Below are 24,990 nucleotides of genomic sequence, written 5' to 3' on the forward strand. Positions count from 1 at the left end.
AACGCCAGCTCTCTGCTGCTGTCAGGCGCACACTGACACTGGGGTGCGCGTCATTACAACACATGTGCAATAGTAACGTGTGGTATAGTAGCTTTGTAAAAGTATTTTTTTTTTTCCAAAAGTATACTCGGAAATCAATCCTAACACAAAGTATAACCTGTTAATAAGAAGATTGGTAAGGTGGCCAAATCACGTCCACTGTACTTTAAAGCTCCCACTGGTAAATATTATTTATCTCAGCTGAAAAGGTCCGAGCTGTTACTTCTATAAACTTGAAATGATACGTCAGTGTTTATGAAATGTATTCACTCCAAGACTGTATTCTTTAATTTAACGTGGTGTATGAATGAACACAGTGGATGCACGTCCAATACTCGTGTACGCATGCGTGGCCCCCAGGTTTGAAGCTGTTGCTGATGTGGGCCTGCCTGGTTCTTTGAATGGAGAACACGTTTCGGCCTTTTTGAAGTAGCAGTGATGTATTCTGAAGGGCTTGCTTTTATCCTGTGCTGTTTTATGGTTATTGAGGTAGTGTCTGCCTCGAGTGAACAATAAAATACAACTCACCTCCAAGGTGTGATTACTCATCCACCTGGTTCAGACAGGTTGGAAACTAGTGACCTCAGTGGGAGATGTTTTACTTCTCCTCTGTATTTTCATGTTCAGCTTCAAGCCACAGCATTAGATGTACTATGGCCTCATAATGTCGTTTTGTATAAACAAGCGTTGCATGTTGGGATAGAAGCAAGGTCCCTATGAACCAGGAATCCTTAAAACTGATTTTGTGAATAAGCTCAAAGCGCATTTGCTTTTTGCAGGTCACAATTGAGCTATGTCTCCAAGATCTTGTAAAGTTTAGTACCTGCTCGTTTGAAACCTTTTTTAATTTTTCTGAGGCTGGTATAAAATGGTTTGACTATCAATGTAGCTAGTGTGTGTGTGTGTGTGTGTGTGTGTGTGTGTGTGTGTGTGTGTGTTTAAATGAGTGTTCCCTGACCTGACCCCCCCATCCGTTTGCCAGTAGAGCTACAATTGTTTTTTCATGATGTGCAGCTATTTTAGCTTGAACTATTGTCAGTACTTGTTGGAAATGATACTGCCCTGTCAGATACAGTCACAAGCTCTGAAGTTACAATCCTGCTATTCCAGGAATGTGGGTCTGTGTAATTGAACTCGAAAACATACCAACTGGATTCCGATTGTTTTCACATGACAGATGTAGTTTAAATGTTCAGTTTCCACAAGACACTGTTACAGTAGTTATTTTACATTAATAAAATGCCATTGCCAGTATACACAGTTGAACTTAAAATGACTCTCATACAAACATTCACAAGGAATGAAATAGTTGAATACGGGAAACCTGTAGTAAGTAAATAACTGCATTCTTACAAATGGGGGTTAATCCAAATAAATAAAGCAGGACTGAGGATACAACACTGATAGGAGTGAATCTGCTTTTTAAATTAAACAAACCTCAATTATACAAAGACATAAATGTTTAAACACACACAAAGCCAATTCCACAAGATAATCCAAAAATGCACTGCAGTTTTCCTTATGTAGCACTGAGTGGCACAACCAAATAAGGCTGTCTGTTTGGCTCACTGCTTGTGAAGGTTTAGCCTTTACTGTGCAAATAGAATGTCTTTGTGCCTTCAGCTTAACAAGGTTTAATGTGTCCCCACAGGGTTGTTTCACTCTAACGTGAATCGGCTCATCTATGATGTAAATAAAGTGCACTATACAAACCGTATCAAGTAGTTCTCTGCTCGCCTCTAGGCCAGAGACATGGGCGGCAGGCCTTCAATTGAAGAGCAAGGGGATAAGAAACGCAGAGATCTAGTAGACCCAGGAGATTTCATATGGAGCTCTGTTTGAGGCAGGAGGCTGTTTTGCAGCTTCTAAAGCAGTGCACCTGACAATCAATAGACAGGAAGAGGATTACCTTAATTAGTTTAGTGATTTTCTGTATGGGGAATGATTTACACCATGTTAATTAATTTGAAGTGACCTACTGTACTGGTGTGTTCAGAAAGTGAGGCATAATGTATTTAGTCATTATTTTAAATGCAGTTTTGAAGATTATATCAAGCATGCCGTGCTATACGTCATATGTATCCAAGCAATTAGTTTTAGCAGATGCAGTAGGGTCCAAATTAAGAGAGCTTTTTTCTTGTAGCCGTTAAACTAACTGTATCAGAAAGACAACATTAATTGGCAAATAGTTCCGATTCAATGAATCCACCCTAACCCCATGATGTACCCCCATGATGTGCCAAAAATGCTGGGAGTCAATATACTTTTCTTGATAAATAAACATACATCAGTCATTTAGACTTTTATTAACACTATCTTCAAACATAAAGCCTGTTTGTTAGCAGCAGCACAATCGTTTATGGTGGCTGCTGAGCAGGCTTCCCCATCAAGATCATTTAAAGCAATGTAAACTCACTTGAAGACCCAAACTGCTGTTCAGACAGAGTGTGCTGCTAAACAAAGGCAGTCAATTGGACTGCAGTATTGTGGTGAAGAACTATTTTAAAGAAAGTTTAAGCTTTCTTAGAAGGCAAGCATTGAAACTTGACATTAGTAAAGAGTTCTGTCACATGCAGCTTCTGAAGCGGACACTAATCTCTGAAATTGAATACTTGCTTTTTTGTTTTGCGGTTTAACAACAGTTACATAAGAATAGCGTGATGTCTTAGCGTTGCTCTCTTCCCTCTGGCAGTGGCTTTGGCTTTTGATTTGCAAACTATTTAATTGCAAAGCATGATAATTAGTCAAATGAAAGCCCAGCAGATGTGTTTTGGTTTAACACATGCTACTAATGATGTTTTGTAAATGTGTTTTTGCCTTTGCGTAAGAAAAGGCTAGAAAAAGGAAGAGCACACTTGACAGTCATTAATTATTTTGGTGTTAGAGCTGCAGTCACATTTCTGGGAGGTGTCACAGAGGATTTAGTGTCAAAATAGGAGTTGTCACCATTTGACATGTTTGAATTCATGATTTGTGCATATATGCTATTTCAATCACTTAGCAGCTCTGTAATGTATTGTAAATGTATTTTAATGAGGGACACATTTGACTGTTTTTGAAATTGCATAATTCAGAACTTCTGTTATGTTTCTTAGTTATTTAGAATTATAATGAAAATAGCCAAGTAAAAATGTTTTTATTCTCAACAGTGAAAGTATGGATTATTCTCTTGGAATCCTTTCATTATCACACAGGAAAACAATGCTGGAACCAATGACAATTGTTTCTAAGGTGATAGCAAGAGCTTTGGATATTTATCTATATAAGAATAATTATTTATGTATGTTTGCATCATCATAGGTTTAAAGTCCAAAACTAATTTCGACTGTAGGAGCAATTAATATCTTAGTATAATTATCTACAATGCATGCAGTATTAAAGAAAGACTACTTCAAAATAGCTTACATGCAATTTTTTGTAATATTACTTTAGTGGTATGATCCTATCATATGCAATCATATTAGACACAATGCATAACTAATCTGTCAGCTGTCCTCTAGGGAACTATTCTCTTGAAAGACGGAAGTGGAAACCCCAGTTGACCCGGTCTGGTTTCCAGTAGTTTCCTCATCAAGATTAATTGAAGAACTGAAGCTATGAATGATTGAAAACATATATTTTCAGTGCTGAAAATTCAGACAAATTCCTTGACTAGAATTCTATGTAAGATTATAAAGTGTACATTTCTTTCACTTGCTGTATATTTAAAAAATGGTATTAAGATCGAGTTTTAACAAATGTATTACTATAATTGATTGGTAGCAATTCTGTAACTATACCAAATCAAATGTATCCAAGAAATTTGGTGCTTTCCGAAAAAAACACATATTCTGTTTGGCAACATGATCTAAGCATTTAGGCCCTATACGTTATCAGTACATGTATTGAGTGTTCCTTTGGGTGTCTTTGAAACAGATGCTGAATGCTAGATTATATCCAGAGAAACAGGAAGTAATGTAATAAGTTTGTTATTGTCATAGTTAATAATTGAACTCAGAGACTTCCCTGTTGAGAAAATCTATATGTGTATGATCTAGTGTAGATTCTTGTATGATACATGATTTTATGGCAACATTCCCTGAGTTTTAATGCTAATTCCCATGGGCACTTTAAAATAAATACATATCTTTGTGCAAAACATTTATACAAAACACAAAATGGGCCCTGCACAAAGTATTCTTTGTTTCAGCTGTTTTAGTTGTCTCTCTGTTGCTGTTTCTAGACTGTGTTTGTTCCCTGCTTCGATTGTTGGAACACATTAGGGACTGGGGATTTTTTCTGGATTACTGGCATCATGAATGGTGAAGCACATCATCATCTCCCAAAAGGGTTAAATGTTTAGAAAAAGGCTTCTGTGTTTACAGCTAAAGCCTTGACATTTGCAGAAAGTTGAAGCTGAAGACAGCTCAGTAGTTCAAAGCCTGAGCTTTGTGTTCAATAGTAAAACTTTACAATACCTTCTTGAATTTGCTCCAGTTCAGCAGTTTTCTGTTCTAAAGGACATCAAGTATGAGAATTCCAATCAGAGAAGTAGGGACTGAAGCACATTGACTGAGCAATGGAGGCTGTTTGTCTTTCTCTGTCCTTGAAAATAGAACTGCACTGCTTTAAAGTAGGAGACAAGGAATCAATAAAAGGTCACTGGTGAAATGGTCAGTTTCTAATTGATGGCTTGCATCACTGATTTTAATTTATTTTAAACGCAGTCCAAAATAGCACATGCTAATAAAATAAATTAACATGCATAATTCTTTGACTTTATGCTTTCATTTGAATTATGGTTTTAGTTTAAAGCATATCATATATGCAAATTAGGTGTTTATTCTATGTCGGGTGATATCCTGTAGGCTAATTCCTCTGTGGGATCAAGGCAGTGGACTGTTCTGCTTTTATGCTCTCAATGATTGCAAACCTTTAACATCAGGTGTTTAACACTATTTGTTTTATTATCAAGTTAACTTTGAAGAGTATACCATATTTTGTATCTGACACACAGAAGCAACTGTAACCCTACTATCTCTATAGTTTCTTACCTTTTAAATCACCATGGACACTTGTGAAATTACATTTAAAAATATGCATTTCAATACTTTCCATTTTATTTAGGATTTTCTTAAATTGTTGCCTTGATGGATCAAATAAACCAATATAAACATAACCAAAAGAATAATTTTCAGTTTCCTGTGACATCGATCTATAGCATGCATAGTAGTTACAGCTATGTATTAATGAGTATGAACAACACATTAAAATCATATATTTCTGCTTTTATGACTATTCTGAAAATGTATATTAGTAATCGTTAATGTGCACAGCCTTGTGGGGGGGGGGGGGGACAGTGGCTGAAACAAACAAAGGGGCACCGGGGGTTTGCTGGCAGTGCGGTACAAGTTCTGAGTTGCAGATCACGGCATGGATCGGGACAAATAGGGCACTTCTGGGGGAAAAAGGGCAGGGTAATGAAAAGGGGCAGTGGCTCGTGCCACCCCGGCAACCCCCCTCTGCACATCCCTGTTAGTAATAAATCAATAAATATTATGTATTATAAAGAATCCTGAAACTGAACGAATATTCAAGTATATCCAGCTTAAAAAACATGAAGTCTTAGCCTGTGTCAAACTGTTTACATTGTGATTAAAAATTGATCACTTTGATTAAGAAGAAGGTGCATTTTCAGACCTTTAATTATGCACTACATACAGCATTTCAACAGAAAGTGATGAAATATTGAAAAGACATTCTTGGCTGTTCTTGTAATGGCACAGCGAACTGTGTCCATCCATTTAGCGCTGCCTTAAAGTACAACACTGAAAACCTTGCCCCAATTCCTTGAAAAATCCTTTTGTCTTGAAGGCTGTAAGATTGAGATTCTTTCCATAAATAATATAAGAGTATCATTGCTTAAGTCAGATAATGCACAATATGGGGGGTGAGCTATTATCTGTAATGTTTTTTTTTCCAAATGTCCCATTTAAATAATAAGTATATTGCAATATTCCATATTACCCAGGCCATGCATATAGGATTAGTGTCATTAATAATTACACTCTACCAAAATAGATGTTTTCTGTCTGGTTAAGACTGGAAAATAGAAATAAATAAAATAGACCTACAATTATTAATTAGCCTATATGTCTGAACTCAACCTTTTAATTTGAAGTGATGCATCATTTTCAAAATTAATTTTATAATGGAATCTAGACTCAAAAGCAGATTGATTATATAGTTTGCCCTACATGCAAAAAGGTTTTGATGTGTTCATTGTGCTGCGCTCCCCAACCGTCTTCTCATCATATACTATAGTATTTTCTCACTCTTTGCTCATTGTATGCTATAGTATTTGCTTGACTATACATATATATAATGGGTTATGTCTGACCCTATTTGTGGACACCTGAGGTTACATAATTTTGCTCCCAAAAAGAAAGGGAAATGGGCTTTATGGCAATGAAATAAAGGCTATTGAATATCTCAAATTCATGGGTTATTTTGTGATTTAATATACAGGAGATTTAAGCATACTAAAATGAAAGGCATTGCTGACAAGACGAAAAGCTTTTAAATTTTTCATGACTTACTAAAAACAGCAAAGAGTTATTTATCTACGACTGATGAATTATGACAAAAGCAATAATAAAAATGCATCACACATTTTTCATAGTTATATGCACCAGAATTCATAAAGCACTCCTCCAGCACTGACTCCTTTTGTAGATTTAAATTGAATTATTTTATTAAGGCTGAACAAACCGTTTTATTTCTCTCAGATTGCTTTTTGAAATTATGGTCCATATCTGATAGGGTTGGGGCGGGGACCTCAAACATTTTGGTACATGGGAAACAAGTGAATAAGGCTTTCTGTAATTCACAAAGAACGAGCGATAAATATTGAGCATGTTCTTTATTTTGAAAACATCCTAAGGGAGCATCTTTACTTACATAACCCTGAGCTGAATGCAATCTCGGGTTACTCATGGTTTAGTAACAAGCCATGAAGCTCACAGTGCTGCTCAAGGCTGTTCTCCTCCGTGAAATGTTTTAAAGCACAAAACCTTCCTAAGCAGACAATAGACCTCAGCTTGGCTACCAGGACTCCAGTGGGGATATTAAAGGTTGGCGCCTCTTGTATTGGTCTTGCAAGCGAGGGTTATTTCTGCATGATGGAAACTGAGTCTTTATAATGCACTTTGAAAGATTGAAAACATCACAACTGCAAATATAACATTTATTTTAATTGTGCCATGACTTTCACCAGGAGAAACAGGATAAATTGATGTTTTCATGGTTCTGCAGGGATTTAGAAATCCAAACTTTAGTAAATTACACACTATGGTATGGTATGGTTGGTATGGTACTAGGTAGCTTCCTAACTAACTTTTATTTACTGGCCAAATCCTCTTTTTAAGAAGCTCATAACATGCATTATCAATAAACACCTGATTTTAACCAAACCTATAACCTAACCTTTTATGAATGACATATAACTTGTATAGTTCAGCTCAATACACTGTAACTAAAGAATGTTAATCAGCTTTTAATATTGACTGTGATGCTTTGAATATTATGACAGAAATAAGTCTTGGTGAATAGTTTACTAAACTTATATATATATATATATATATATATATATATATATATATATATATATATATATATATATATATATATATAATATATTAATCCCAATATGTTAAGAAACCAATACGTGACATTTTTTCAAAAGTTAAAGAGCAGATTTTGATGTATGCTCAATGCACTCTTTGAAAGGATATGTTTTTAATGCTTTAATAATTAGTCTGTAAACAACTATGGACACACAAGACATCTAGTCAGTTGCTGGCTAATTTACACCTGTCATTTCAATCAATGCTGAAGGAGCTTAATGGATATTTGAAATGGTGGAGTTTGTAATTACTACAATTAAAGTATCCTTTGCTCTTAATTACTGTATAAAGTAATTTAGATCAGTATGGTTTGTCTTCAAAGGACACTGTATGGTAAGTTGTGATATCCTTGAAGGCTGAGCACCGACATAAGTGGAGCTGAACTTATGAATCCAAAGTAAGATGCTCATTGTTTTTAGGCATGTCTTTCTCCATAACTTTCACAATATAAACTGAACCAGTCAGTTAGCTACAGTTAACCATGAAACCTGACTGAAGCAGTTTTCCAAAGTATACCTTGAAATGCATATTAATGAAGACGCACCTAAAAATGTAATCGGAACAGTGTTGCTTCATGTAATATAGAGGTTGCAGTTTTCACCTTGAACTGTGCTTCCTTTTGTTTTGTTTTTTGTTTTTTTATTTTCACATTACAAATGTCATCACATTCTACTTTGCTATGTTGTCTTTCGTAATCCAATTCCAAATGTTTGCTTTGGATGGAGATAAAGCCAGATTAGAGCCTTTTGTTTAGAAATATTAATTGTTGTCGCCAGCTTTTCTTTATCCACGAACAAAAGCAGGGGAATATCTCATTAATATGCCTGTGCTTTTATGATATGACTCTCCTTTCAAGCTTTGTTCCTTCGACGTGAAGGATGGTTACAATGAGATTTCTTTAGGAGAAATCCCAGCTAAAAATCCTCTAAATCTGCTTTAAAGCTTCCAGGTTTAGTACTTGATGCCTTTGTGGGATCAACATGGATACATTTCATTCCTCTCACATCTCCACTATGGAGGCTGGACTCAGGCCTCTGAGCACACTGCAGTTTACTCCCTTTTTTTTTACTACAGCTCATTAAATCATCAATTAGGACCTTCACGAGTGGAAACCTGTTTGGACACACATCTGAAGGCATCTTTATATTCTCAGAGAAGGATTTGGGCGGCACTGGTGAATAGAGCAGCATTACATTTTCATCACTTTGAATCCTGATAATCAATTGGATTGAATTTGCATTATTTCAAGCAAAAACATATCCTTAAGTGTTTTATGCACGTTAGACAAGGAATAGTAGTGAAAATCAAATACAGTTGACTAAGCACTTAAAAAAACAGGCATTTACTTTTTCCCATGGAAGCACTGAGTCTCTCCTTAATCCAAAGAATGTTTCTTCGCAATCATCAAAGAGACATAGTCGTCCTCACAAAGCTAATCACAGGGCTTTTTTTGTGGAATTCCATATGGAGTTTACCAAACTGTTTTTTGGTGGTGTTTTGCATTTTAATCTTGCATACATTTTCTTTATTTGCATCTTCACATTGAAGTCTCGAACATCAAACCTCTTTTTTGTGCTTGGACTTGGCACATTAAACCAAATGACCTACAATTGATAAATGTATTGAAGGGTGGTATGTGTTTCTATTAGATAAGTCAATAATTTAATCTACATTTCAAAATGTAAGGAAATGCAAAACAAACTTGAGTGATAATTAATATTAATTTGATGATACGTGATTCTTTGTTTCATGTCATATAAAATCTGAGGGTATGAGAGTTTTAGTTTTTAGACAAGGAATACAAATCCTGTCTCTCCATGGGCGGTATTGCAACCATGTACTGAAGTAGTGTCTGTACTTTAAGGCTATGTTTCATTGGTTTCATGTGGCATGTGCAGGTCGGAGCCCCCTGCTTCTCCTACATATATAAAATGTATAGGATAATACAATACTTCTGAGGCCTGCAAGAAATCTGCTTGAATTTACATCCAATAATTTGCTAAATAAGTATACATACTAGTTTCCTTTAAAATGACCATTAACTCACTCTCTAGGAAGTTGCTGTATGATATAATGCCATTATCGTTAGAATTAATTGTACATTTACATATTTATAACTTGTTTATAACCTATTTGACCTGCTTCTTTGTATTTTATACAAAGGGAACTTTGTTCTTGTGAGATATAGTGGTATGGAACATTCATAAAAGTATCTGCAGCAAACTGTTTAGTGCATAGGAGCACTTTGTGATTTATTCCTGCCCTTTGGTTTAATTTGAAAATAGGCAAAGGATTTATCTGGAGTTGTTTAAGAAATTTATTTCAAGGCACTACTGAGTACCTCAGCCTTGCCTCTCGAAAAAAACAGATGTTTGTTTCATTTATGGACTGAGCTACAATGCAGACCTGGGACATTATTACCCCAAACCTCCATATGGAATGCTTTTTGTGGTCTATTATATTTACAGCTTTTATAGGAAATTTAAGAGGCAAACCATCCATGCTTGATAAACTCTTCTTGACTGATAGTAAGTCATAATTAATCAGCAAACAGTTGTAATGAAATAAGCAGTTGCCTTTTTAGTATTGTATTTGTTTATTTGTGAGTTTGCTAATTTTTTTCTTATAATCATGCTTCAAGTTTTTTCTTCCCTGCACTCAATAAAGTCTGAGATCAATCAAGTACTGCTTCGCCTCAGTCCTAATTCTTGTTTAATGAACAGGACTCTGCATCGTTTAAGATTTTTTTTCCCTCATGCCTAGAATACCACCTACCTACCTGACCTCCCAAATAGCTGCTGTGGTGAAGTCAGTGCCAGAGTTGAGTCCTGCAGCTTGTCGATTGCAGAGTTGGCAGTGCAGTGGTGAGGGATTGAATAGCAGTTGGCAACCCCATCAATGGGTACGAACGGTGAAAGGAAAAACAAATGTATGCATTAAACAATATTGGGGGTCAGAAGTAATATTATTCATGTAACTTAACCAGTTGTATATACATGTCTGAATTGCTTATTTAGACATGTTAAATGCAACAAGGGCTTTTATTTTCATTGAATATGTAGTTTTTCGCTAAATTTAATTTTTCAAATAAAAATGCCAAATGCATCACACACTGAATGAAGTGGTGCTAAAATATTGTTACATTATTCCTATTGTTTGCCTATGGTTAACAGTCCTCCATCCATCAAACACAATCGCCTGCTTTTGATAAAAGATAAAAGTCAGTTGGTTCTGCAAGGGAATTTCTGAAACTTTAATTTCACAGAATTTTTCTGCGGTAACAAAATGGAAGTTGTAAGATATCAATTTTTATTCAGTTAATAATATAATTGGAGATATATCCACATTAAAGTTATATGATGTATGAAACCTGTTGTTCCTCAGTATGTTCTTATGTATTTCAACTGATTGTATCCTGCTTTATGTAGAAACACATATTAAAGGGTTTTGACTAGAAGGTAAATAAGCAGATATATTATAATACAATCAAATATACTGAATTATGCAAATAAACACTTATCATTCTGATGTTAATTATGTCAACTTTAGCAGTCAGCTCTTCTCAAGGCAATATTACTGTAGGTAGATGGAGTTTGTTTATCATTGGGATGCTGCTAGTTAAATGGTACACAAATTAAAATACTATAATATAATATAATGAGTAGATTAAGTAAGTTAAAATAGAGATTTCCACAGTGAGAGAATGGACTCCAAAAATAGTGTGAAATTCATCAGCTAAATCTGTAATTCTGTTTTAGATCTCTTCATATAAGATACATCTAAACTCTTTTGCATAAATCGATCAAATTGATTTCTACTTTGATATAATTTGAAACTGCTTGGAAAGGACCCAACGTATAGAGAAAAACTACATTTCAAAAGAAGAGCAGTGCAGTGGGTATAAATTAGTTTTGGACACTTCATCTGAAGATTTGTTTTTCTTAATTCAATGATTGTTCCTATATTGACAACTTGGTCTGACTGGGTAATATACACGGTGGGCACTGGGCAGCAACTCAGCAACAGGGATTCTTCTCCTTTCCTATTCTTTTAAACAAATGAATAAGCACAATAATAATAATACACTCTCTAAATGTCTCTCATTCTCAATCCAGACGATCTCTATAAAAACAGTACCACATTATTTGTGTATAAAAAAAAAAAAAAGTGCTGTGCTGTGCTGGTCAGTTATGAAGGGATTGGGAATGAAAATCGATGGTTTTTGGACGGGCAAAAAGAGAAAACGGACATAAAAATCAACCAAAATATTTGAATACTTCTTTTAAATGCATAATTTTTTGTAAAGAATCAAGGTACAAATTGAACTTCAGATGACATCATATTGAGGACTAAACTCTGAAATGTTTAATGTTTTAAAAGGAAGTTCTCTAACCTGACAGATTTCATCCATTTTGATGCTGTTAGTCAGTTAATTTAGGGTAAAGTTTATGTAATGCCACAGGCTGGTTTGGTGCCTGTAAGGAGATTAGTGGCTTTCAGAATGAATAAACCAAAAATTGGCTGTGTCTGAGTGAAGAGGCTTATTTGTACATTCTTTTGTTCCACTATGATGGTGAGAACATATAGGTCTACTTTGAATGATTATTTTCAACAAAAAAAGAATGGTTTTAATAGAGGACAATATACAGAAACATGATTTATCCTGTTTTCTTCTGTAATAAACAGTTTCCAGTGAGAACGTAATAAGCTGATGGCAAAATTAAAGGAGACAATGCTGAACTGTTCTATCTCCTGTACATCTACTTAAAGATAGATTTTTAATTATATATAGACTATATTTAACCCAAAATTAGAGATTAGTTGAGAGAGGCCCATGCCAAAACTTCCTTCCTCACTGTCTTGAAAAGAATGCAAATGATTCTCCACTGAGAGAATCTACTGAGGTTTTGTTTCCTCTGAGTTAGTCTTTTGCTCATTATTTGTATCCTTTGAATAACCAGTATTTATTGCAAATTAAGGCGGTTTCCCACAACTGTAATGTGCGATTTGTAATTAAGAAAATCACAACCATTAGGTGCAAGATGTGAAAACAAACACAAGAAAAAACATCCTTCTGCAGCAGCCACTGTAAAACTGTAAAATACACCTAGAATACTGTGGGAAGATGTTAGCAAGTCAGTGGCAAAATGTCTATCTATCATTTGCACACAAGCGGCAAAAACAAATTGGTTTCGTGAATGACCGGTCCAGTGTGGCACCTATTTCGCTCTCTTTCTTATTCTTTTCTTCCAGTGGCAAACCTGACCCAAAATGCAACACAATTAAAATGAAAAGCATACCTGTATGATAATAAACCATTTATATAAAAGTCTTGGCAAAAACCATGCATTCTTATCAGTCATTGGCTCTCTAGTGTAGTGAGCCATGCTATAACAGGTCAGAGAGTTATGTCCTTGTGCTCCCATCGCCTGCTTACTGCAGTGCAAGAGTTAAGTCCTGTACATTTGCTACAAATGGCTGTGCCATGTCAGTTTGAATTTGTTGTAAATGTTTTCTTGTGTGAAACTGCTGGAAATAAATGTGGCTTTGGCTGGCAAATAACTGCTGTTTGTGAATCATTTTCAAAGAGCCTTTGAAGTATGTAAAGACAGACATTTGAAGTGTACATTTGTCCAAGATACTTTCTGATTACAGAATGCATTTTCATATAAGCCCTTGGTTTATTAGAGGGACCTGTACCCCAATCAATACACCACATCTACCCTACCCTCACAGAAACATAAGATCAACTTGTCACTAACCACAGTCTAGAACACGTGAAATAGCCCAGCTCCAGAACCACATAAACATGACTTATATTCCAACAAAAATAAGATAATGTATTAAGCTTAAAGTGATCATTATTATTCTCTGTATTGAGCCAATATACAGTGATTTTATGTCAGATGCATTTAGAAGCATTTTCATATGAATATATAATGCCCTATGACCTTTATGATGTATGCAAACACATGAATGTGACTCATATTTGTCCAACTCAATTTGTCATCCAGATGGAAACAAGGTATTGGTACTAGTAATAGTCCTAGTTTTCTCTCCACTTTGAGGCTTCCAGTAATACAGCATAGAATTATAAGAGATTAAATTACTCTGAATAGCCTGCACCACCCAGTTCAGGCATCATAAAAGCTTCCACGGGCAACCACTGATGTTTCTATGGTAACTACAAGGCCTACTTTGGGAGAAAGATGAGGGATTGATGCATACAATTGAGGCCTCATCTTTAAAACTCTGTTCATGAAAGTATTTGTTAGCCAACACCATGAATTACATTAGGTTCAAAGCACTGAAGAGCATTTGGTTTCACAATGTTGAAATTCATAATTGTCTGACCTGCATTTTGTGCCAAAACACATATTCAGAGCTACCATGTCTGTTATTCTTCAAGGTCTGTAACAAACCAAAAATGCTGCCATCTTTTTTTTTTTTTTGTATAAACAATAATGTCATGACCAGCTTCTAATAAGACTTGTCTAAAATTGCTGGAAAGTCTATTTATAAACTATTTTAATGTCACTATTTCTGTTTTAGATAACAAATGGCATAACAATGATTTTTGTCAGTGAAATGCACTCTGATCCCCCCGCCCACTTGGCTCTATTATACAGGTGTGGAGTCTAACAAGGAAAAAGAAACTAAAACAAAACAAGATGTTACGATTGTACAGAGTGTTATATAAGTGCATGTCTTTTCAATCCCACAGTGTTTTGGAGATTCAATTTCCTTCCATTCAATTAAATGCAGACGCAGTGTGTCCCACATTGTTTCGTCGGACATGTAATGAAAGAAAATGAAATGGCAGAGATTCAGAACCAACACGGATTTATAAATAGAAAGCATGTATGAGATTGCGGCTCTCAGGTACAGCTTGTAAGATGTGTGCTTTAGGAGAAATAAACTGTCCATGACAAGAACACAGTGCTTTTAATCACGCGTTGCCAGCCACACCAGGATTTTGTGTTAAGCTCTGAAAATGTGAATTGCTTCTTAGTGTACAAGTTTTCTGCAGGCTTGATGATTGAAGATGTGTTTTTTCCTTTGGGAATGTGGGTGTGGTCTGTTTATTTTACCTTTGTATCACTAACCTTGTTTTCTCTAGTTATTATTATTAATAGTAAACATAATAATTTGGAGGACACCAAGGCATGCCTAAAAGCAGCAGAGTTCAATTGCTGAGCTTGGCCTCCCAAATGGCGGTTTAGACCCATTCTCTTATGAATGCGAACCCTTGGTGCTTGTTTTAAATGGCAGATAGATATTAATATATACTATTGAAGAATCATTGACTTATTTGTAACATTAATGATGAACACGGATGCTTAGGCAGATGGTATGGATATAAGCAAGAAGAGCCTTCATATCTAGCTACGGGGCACCCCTTTTTCAAGGTTATTGGATTGTTTTGGCTAATGACACAACTGAAAATGGCCTCTTAAGAAACCCAAAGAAATGAGTGTAACAAAGACGCCTCCAAAAAGAGTAGTGAGTAATCTCAGCTAAAACATCTAGAGCAAATAAATTCTTTAAAGGAGGCTTTCCAGTAAGTCTGCTGACCTCAGCATGAACAAAAAGTTAAAGTAAACCAGAGAGTGGCCTTCTGAAACCCTTTTAATAGCAAACATGCTTATTTATTAAATAATGAAAATATAAAAGAACAGTGCAGGACTTTCTGTGCAGCCTCTCCAGCCGTACTACTTTACAAATCCTATTTTCAGTGCTGCCCTATAAATCATAGCTCTTCTCTGTGTCAATGTACAGAATATGTAATGAACCACTTGTCAAATGTGCGGCTGGCATGAAATAGGGAGGAGTAACCAATAGACTAAGTAGGAAGGAAATCCAAAAGCATTTGCACAGGATGCAAAAACTGGTCTGAGTCCAGACACATGAACATTAATATTGCTAAATACCCAGAGTGAAAAACCACTGCAAAATACAGAACTAGCTTAGTTCATTAAAATTATAGGCAGCCCTAATAGATAATATTGTTAGGCTATATTCTAGGAACTGTTACATTTAAAACAACTAGAGTGCCTCAACTATGATACTCTGAACAGCTGTGGTCAACATAATACAAATAAGATATCACAGCACAAGGTGATTAAGTGGTTATTGAATATGGATGGCTTGGTGAAGTACTAAAAAGAGTGCAGAAGATAACCAGAATGATATCAGGTCTGAAACTCTGACATTCTTATTTACTCTGTGTTAAAGTTGCAAATGAAACTAGGTAATTAAGAGCAGTTTATTTCAGGGATGACTGTCAGGAGACACTTCTTTACCTGAAGGTTTATTTGTATTGTAACACAGCGCGGGGACAATCCCCCATCATGAATCACAACCATGAGACAACCTTACAAACTGGAATATTTTCAGAGTGTTTTAATCAGGAAACCAAGTAGTGGCCTTTCTGAAGGCTCTTTACCTTTGTTGTTGCGTGGCAGTTTACCAATCCGGTGTGGTTTGCCAGCAGCTCTCAACCCTGGTGTCCGGAAACACACGTCCCGGAACTGTCATAGTAATTGGAATTGTTCTTGCTGTAGAGGGATTCAATTGTCTTTGTCTGATACTTGGGTCATTAAGGTATTCCCTTACTTAATCTCTAACCTTTATTATGACTTCTTTGTTATTTATTGTTGATTTAGAAGAGAACTCAACTGATTGCTTGTGTTGCTCTCTGATAATGATATAATGGAGTTATTTACCAAATGTACATTTTGGTTGAAATTCTAATTATGGTTAATCTGACACTCATAGTGACCTTGAGGTCTTGCCTCCCAGCTGCCTCTTCTCATCCCCACGTGTCTTCTCTTTATGCTGCAGTGTGTACTGGCCTATGCTGTCTTACCCATAGAAAATGATGCCTGAAATGGAAAAAGAAAGAAAAAGCTTGCAGTAAACAAAAGCAAGTATTTCCAGATATCAGACCAGGAATAACAATAACACTAATTAATAAACGTGAATAGCACTGATGCCTTAATTTTCTTTGAAAGTCTAGATGGTTAAAGCATATGTGATGATGTGTGTTTATTGAAAATATGATGACTGTTACTGACTGTGGTTGCAACAACAAATAGTTGTGATTGTGACAGTTGGCTTCTGTTTAAAGTGTTGTAATTGCTTCATGAATATGAATACACAAATCTTTAAGTAATTGGTGCAATAAACCAGCATAGGTTACCAAACCCTGAAGGGATACATACATGCATCGATGACAAGAATAACTTTTTTTAAATAGAAATTTTTGCTTTGACATGAATGTATAAATAATACATGAATTAATAGTACATTAATTATAACAACAACAATAATAATAATAGCAAATTAACAGTGTGTAAAATGGACTGGTGAAGTGTATTATTTCAGTGAAATGCCTTTGAGTTCTTTCGTGCACTCTTCTTAACACGCTGACTACAGAATTGACTTTGATTTGAACCTGTCAGCATAGATCAAGACGGGAAAGCATAACCTGGTCTTAAAGGAAAAAGGGAAAACAAGTTGAAGGGCTTGTTTCACAGACCCAAATTAGCTCTAATCACAGAATACCCAATGTTATTTTAGGTAGAGAAGTCCAAGACTAGTGCTAATCAAGTATAAACAGTATAATTATGTGTTCAAATCCGACCAATCCTTTTATTAGAACCTATGATTATTTTGGTATGCATTAAACCATGAATGATTTTGTTTTTAAAAGTTATTTATTTACTTATTTTTACATAGGGTCAGATATTTTCCTTATTTTCCACCACTAATTTAATAAGAGACGATATTAGTTTTTCTTTACAGCATTAAATAGCCAGTTACAATAGAAACTGACTCTTTTTAAAGCCCAGGTTCTAATATGACTCTTTAGCTGTGGCCTGGAGCTGCATTTAGAAGGACACAGGTGCCCGTGTGCTGGTGGGTTGAGTGGGGTCAGGGTGTCTGTGGTTTGCAGTGCCAGAGCAACACTCAACGGATTGGAAGGATTAGCAGAAACCCTGAATATTATATCTGCAAAAATTAAGTGTGCTATAAAGATGTTTTACCATGAAAGAATTCAATTTTACAGTCATAAAGGATAAATGTAGCCATAGCAAGTATAGGCAATGTCATACACTGAATTAACGTTCATTGTGAATTTGTTTATTGTCCGAATACAAAATGAAAATAAGGCATAATGACACTATTATAGTTAATTCCACTACAGCAGTGGTTTATAATATCAATACTGCTCTTTCGCCTTTTGTGTCTACCCTTCTCCCCAGGACTTAATTTAAATAACAAATGGCATCTTTATTAGGTTTTGATATTTGCTTATTCTAGGACCACTTTGTCTCATACTTAGTTTTCTTCATTATATTTTTTAATTAGTGCTGCATGAGCAGGTTTTTGTTGTACATGTTTAATCCCAGACCAGGGTAGCACATTGAAAGCAAATTTCAGAAATCACCTCTGGCATGTTACAGCACATTCTGGGAAATAATGTATTTAATTTTCCCCTCTGTAGATCTAAACCTACTTTGGATTTGTCTGTGTATTAAGCTGTGAGGCTATTGTACTGGTGGCCTGATTCTGTAAACTAGTGGGATTACAGTTAATGCTGCAGTGAGAATTATGCATAATTAGAACATCACTTTTATTGAATTTGATGCCATGCAGCTTTTACTAACCCGAATTAAAGAACCAAAAATTCCACAAGTATTATAATTCCTCAAATATCTACAGTGACACAGATGTGGTCTGAATGTTTTATGTCTTACATGTATTTTCTGTGCTGCCTGTCTGTGACTTTATGTAATTTTAGATCCACAGAAGGGAAATGACTTGCCTGTCGTATGTAGTGTCTGACACGACAACTGCAGCAAGGCTTTTCCTCAGCTATGGAGCCCTGTGTCTTTATGGATGCTCGGTATCCTGCACTGCCCCCAGCCTAGGACTTAAAAAACAGATGCGTTTTCCAGACAACCCTGTTTGGCTGCCGCTCCTTTCCCTAGGATATGGCACAATGCCACGGACTCTAAAATGCGGCCACCCACATGATTTTATGGTGCCACACAGCCCAAAACGAGGATCTCGCTACCCTAGACAACATTTCCATGATATATTGCACTAAGTATTTTCTACACAATTCTTTTGCAGCCATTGGGATAGACAAGGCCACCATGATATCTGGCTTGAGAAGTACTGTGCTAAGCAGTATGTGTCTGCTGCAGATGTTGCACACATGCACTGGTCTGAGTTGCCCACGTTATAAGTAAACCACTAAATAAGGTGACATTTTGAAGAAGTACATCAGGGTATTCTTTAAATAACTTACTTAAATGTTTAGATTTTGAGGTGATGTCTCCATGCCTTGGTACCATTGATACTCATTTATGATAATCTTTTAGACCAAAGTTTAGCATGAGTATTTTCAGCACAGCATTAGTGGTTCTCCCACAGAATGATTTACTTGAGGTCTGTACATCAGTTTTTGAGAAAAATAGGAGTTACATGTATCTGAACCTAAATCTGCATCTGAGGTGGATGTCTCCTTTTCATTTTTAGTTTTCTGGACCGGGCTTGTAAAACATTTGCTTGGCTCGCTATCTTTGTTTTCCAAAGCTTCCTAACAAGCTAAGTGTTCTGAGGTGGTCATGTTTTCACTTACAGAATACCGGTTTATTTCAGATGGCTTGACCCATTTATTATTTACTGTAGTTATTTTGGATGGCAGTATCTTTCCTATTGAAAACAACCTTTGTATGGAAATATTTTTAAAGGTAGATAAGTATAGAATGACTATGGAAAACCTGAGGCACTAATGATTGTAATGCTGATGGCAGATGCAGACCTACAGTCTGAGTCACTGAAGAGGTGACCTCAGATTTGACATGAAGATTCAGTTTATGGTGATAAAGGGATGTAGGTTCTTGGGATTTTTAGTGTTTATTTTTAATTGCTTCCCTTGTAATGATCGTAAGGAAACATCCAACAGAGACACTAAATCAATATCTCTTATATAATAGAAATGTATCCTGCGGGTCACAAATTACAAATAGGGTATGTGCTATTTGCTTTAGTCTTCCAAGCATAAGAAGAGTAAGAAACAGTCACAAGTCATTTTAACATTTTTAATTTAAAAACATGTCTGAAGATTAAATGTATCTGCCTTCAACCTGTAATTGCTATGCTTCATGAATAATTATTACTTTCTTAGTGACGTGTATCCTTCTTCATGTGTGTTCTTAATTAATTTGGAAATGATAAATGCAATGAAAATGAAAACAAAACAATTATCACAGCCATATCTCCCATATAAGTAAAGTAAATGGATTGATGTCACATATATAAATATGGTTTATAGCTAAACCAACATTTTGGTTAATGAAGAAAGCCAAAATCTGTTTATGTCAGCATATCATACAAATTGTTGACTCTGGGAACAGGTAGATATGGGATATGTTGTAAAAGGGTTTGAATCAGTTGTATAACTTGTGTTTTTGTTGTTTTGTCCTGCTGTGTATGTGATATGGTCTTAGTCTTAGGGATGCAATAGTAGAATGTGTAGAAAGGTTAAGTCAAAATACAGTTTCAACACTAAAGAACCAAAAGTCAGTTTGTCATTGGTGTCTAATGTTTTAGTTTCCATGAATTAAGTCAAATTATTGCACACCTGATCATTTTTGAACAGGTATGTTGGCAAAATGAAAAGTTGAACCCCTTGCACACTGTATATTGCAAATCACTTTGTAGTTAAAGAAAAAGACTATTTCAACACATTTCAATTATTCTTACAGAAAACATTATAGGTGTGGGCAATCTATAATTGTAATCCATTAAATCAAATCAGTCATTATACTTTAAATTTGAAGCACTTAGGAACACTGGTTGAACAAATGGGTCTGACCATAGGAATGTCTTTTGAGTCTCCAAGAATTGAACCTGAACACTGAACACCCCCCACATGTTCCAAAATTTTAAAATTGTACTTTTTATTAAAGTTGTGAGCTTTTAAATATTCAGAGACCTAATAAAGACAGTTTCAGCTGAAATGGAGAAAAGTTAAATTAGTATATACATATCCGGTGCTTATATCCAGTTATTAGAATAATACTAATCTCTAACTTTGCCAATTGCCTGTAGGATGAGAACGACAGGAAAGTAGACTCGTTACTGTTGGCCGCCCTACAGTGTGAGATATTTGGAGTGAGGACAAATGTTGAGTCGTCCAGTCTGGCCAATAAACTGGCATTGAGCCCAATGGAGCGCAGAGACTACATCTGAGAATGAAGGCCAGCGCATTATTAGATCAGTGTCTGTCTGGAGCTCTTGCAAATAACAAAATGCCTTTTTTTAGATGCTCGAAAGATATCGTTTTCTGTTAGATGGCAAAAGCAGTATTCACTCCCAGGTGTAGCAGAGAAAAACAGTCAGGAGACGCGTATTGTATGTAATTCAACGTAGACCATAGGTTTTTTGTCAGAGTTGTGATTTAATGTCATTGATAGTGTGTCTATGATGTAGGCTATTGGTTTACCCTTTTATTAAAAAAAAAATTGAATAACTTTTAAGGTAGTAGTTTAATTACTTTAACATTATAAATAAAGGAAACCATTAACAATACAGATCAATAAAACATCTCAGGAATTAAACCTCTACATTTTACTTCTCAGGCAATGGTCTATACAGAATTACAATTTATGCCACCTACTGACCCATTTCCATGCTGAAAATCTGTATAAGATAAGTGTCACTGAAATCCATACACAGACCACACAATGAGCCAGGAATTGATGCACATGTTCTGACAATGTAAACTCCGGGTTACAATGCAGCTTTTTAATGGGGCTTATTAACAATCTGTGGTATTATGAAATATATGAATATTTACAGCTCAATTTGGCCGGATTCTCTTTTACATTCCCTAGTAGCCTAGATTAGTTGGCTAAAAATGTCTGTTCTGCATCCCTCTACCCCTATTGTTTTGTTTTCTTCTGAAAGGTTTGTTTAGTTTACTTAGTATTAAGCAGTCTTTCAAGACATAAGCAGCAGCAAGACACCTGCTTCGAAACAGGAGGATCTGCTTAGAATAAGTAGTAGCTTTGGACAAAGGGAGATAAAGTTAATTATGAGGGAGGTCACATCATTGTTCACAGTTTGGAAAGATGAGTGCTGTGCTTAAAAGCTTTTTTTTTTTTTTGCTATGGCCTCCCTGAACAAAAGTAATGCAAATAACAGACTGGAAAAATCTGCCATCCGTCCGTGCAAAAATGGCCCTCCCTCTTCCGATTCAGGCAAACTTCTTAAAGGCTTTTTTTGTTTGGTGTTTTATAAAGCATTAAATGAAGTTTGAATGTGCTGATGGTAGCTTGCTTGCCAACCGAAGTGCGTGTAATCTTGACCTGCTTGAAAAACACAACCTAGAGGAGCCCCCAGAATTCTCATTTAAGAGAGATCAGGATAAATGAGGAGGAGGTACTAAAGAGACTAGCAGAATTAAAAACAAACAAATCACCTGGGCCAGAGGGTATATTTCCAACAGTACTTAAAGAAATTAGGGAAATTATTTATAGGCTGCTAACTCAAATATTACAAATGACACTTAGAACAGGGGATGTGCCAACTGACTGGAAGACAGCAAATGACATACCAATCCACAAGAAAGGGGACAAAACTGAGCCAGGAAATTACAGACCAATCAGTCTCACCTGCATTACTTGTAAAATGTTGGATAAAATGATTAGACAGAAAATAGAGGAGCATCTTAATGAAAACCATATTCTTGGAGATAGTCAACATGGGTTTAGATGAGGCAGATCATGTTTTACTAATTTATTAGAATTTTTTGAACATGCAACTGCAGCTGTAGATCATGTGAAAGCATATGATATGAAATACTTTTACAATAAGCTTTTGATAAGGTTCCACACCAAAGACTGATCCTCAAATTGGAAGCTGTAGCATTCAGGGTAATGTAAGTAGATGGATTATGAACTGGTTGATGTATAGGAAGCAGAGGGTGTCGATTAGAGGAGTTGCTTCTAACTGGAGTGAGGTTGTTAGTGGAGATCCACAGGGATCAGTACTAGGGCCTTTGTTTTTTCTAATCTATATTAATGATCCGGACTCTGGTATAGTTAGCAAAAATGTCAAAATTGCAGATACTAAAATAGGTGTCTCAGCAGATACTATCTCGGCAGCACAGGCTATTCAAAGGGACATACATAATATTCAGTTGTGGGCCGACACCTGGCAGATGAAATTCAATGTGGACAAGTGCAAGGTATTACATGCAGGTAACAAAAATGTCCACTATAATTACACTATGGGAGGAACAGAACTAGATGAAGTATCGCATGAGAAAGACCTAGGAGTCCATGTGGACTCCTCACTTTCTCCATCCAAACAATGTGGGGAAGCAATAAAAAAGGCAAACAGATTGCTAGGGTATATTGTCAAAAGTGTAGAATTGAGAACAAGGGCAGTGATGTTCAGACTGTACAATGCACTAGTTAGACCTCATCTGGATACTGTGGACAGTTCTGGGCTCCGCACTTCAAGAAATATATCGCTGCTCTAGAGGCAGTTCAGAGGAGAGCAACCAGACTTATTCCAGGTCTGAAGGGAATGTCCTACTGAGAGACTGAGGGACCTGAACCTTTTCACCCTGGTACAGAGGAGACTACGTGGGGACTTGATTCAAGTCTTCAAAATCACGAAGCGCATCGACCACATCAAACCAGAGGAGCTTTTCCAGATCAGCAGGGATACACAGACCTGAGGACACAAATGGAAATTGGGCTTCAAGGCATTCAGGATGGAAAACGGGAGACACTTCTTCACACAGAGAGTCGTCACAATCTGGAACAAACTCCCCAGCGATGTGGTTGAAGCTGAAAATTTGGGAACATTTAAAAATAGACTGGATAGGATCCTTGGATCACTTAGTTATTAATGGACACCAAACGAGCACAATGGGTCGAATGGCCTCTCGTTTGTAAACTTTCTTATGTTCTTAAGAAAGGCTTTGACTGCTCTACTACTGTACATTTAAAGCAGAGATACTTTCACATTATGCACACTTTAAACGCAAAGCAATGAGGTCAGATGACTTAAGGTAAATGCAATCTGTAAGTCATTAATTTTTATTTACTCAAACCACTTTGAGGTACTGGCAGGCCCTTAACAAGGCACACTGCCGGTTTATTGAAGCTGGGGTTAATTTGACGTGACTGCGGACCATGAACACAAAGCTTTAGGAGGCTCATGTATTGTTTTGAAAGTTAAAGAGAATGCCAACATTGTGGTACCCTTAAACTCTTATGAAGTCTTTTCCTTTCCAATCACTTAATCAAGCTATTTCCAGTCTTCTCAACAAAGAGTGCCAAACCATAAAAGCAGATTTGTTTGAACTTAAAGAATAAGTTCTCAGTTTAGATTTGAGGACTTTTTCTTAGATTTACTAAAAGCCCAACTGAAATTAGTGTGTTGTCAGATCTATTTAACACTCTTACCAACTTAAACCTTGACTCTCAGCCTCGTGTTAAAGTAGTACCAAAAGCAATCAATTTAACATAAGATTATTTATTTGTGTGTGTATGTGTAAACAGAATTTGTACAAACAGAGTTTCCTAAAAGCAAGATAACGGTATTCCTCTAAGTAGGCTAGTCATCAATGAGCAGTTATCTCACCTTAGTGTTTAGGGATGTCAGTGAGGCTTCGATAAAGTGTCAGCAGCTGGATATTAGCTTGTTGCTCTTCAGAGTGCAATACTATATCTGGACATGTTGGTTTGAGGTTTAAGGACATCCATATCTTAGAGAACTCTGGTCTTTCAGACTTATGACTTCTTTCAGACTCATGACTTCATTTCATTTTCAAGTGTCTCATTGACTAAGACATCTTCAGTTTCACTTTAAATTAAATGGGTTTAAGATATTCTCCAACAGCAGAGTATATGTGGCAGTTTTCCTACTACTGTCGGTCTTCAGGTGAGCGAAGCACTGTCCAAGAGGTGGCTGCAAATGTGGGAAGGAGGGTTGATTTAGAAATTAAGGTTCTGCTCTTTTATGAGAAGAATGCAATTATACAGGCATGGTAGAAAACATGGGTAGTGTGATCCAATGTTTAGTAACAACACCTTCATGGTTTCGGCATAAATTGGATTCTTGTGATTATAAGTTTGTTTTCAAATCTATCAAATACTGCATTCTTCACAGATTTATGTAAAAAGCTTTTTTGAGAAATTACATCAAAACATATTATGTAGAGAAAGCAGCGATTTGCAATTTTGACTTTATT

At 36.0% G+C, this 24,990-nt stretch overlaps 1 protein-coding gene across 3 annotated transcripts in view; it reads left to right on the forward strand.

The window, feature by feature from the left end:
- The window catches only part of LOC136747795 (SAM and SH3 domain-containing protein 1), a 304,184-nt gene that overhangs the window by 886 nt on the left and 278,308 nt on the right, over positions 1-24,990 (forward strand). The window lies entirely within an intron of this gene.

Source organism: Amia ocellicauda, chromosome 1 (genome assembly GCF_036373705.1).
Source record: "Amia ocellicauda isolate fAmiCal2 chromosome 1, fAmiCal2.hap1, whole genome shotgun sequence".
Classification (NCBI taxonomy): domain Eukaryota; kingdom Metazoa; phylum Chordata; class Actinopteri; order Amiiformes; family Amiidae; genus Amia; species Amia ocellicauda.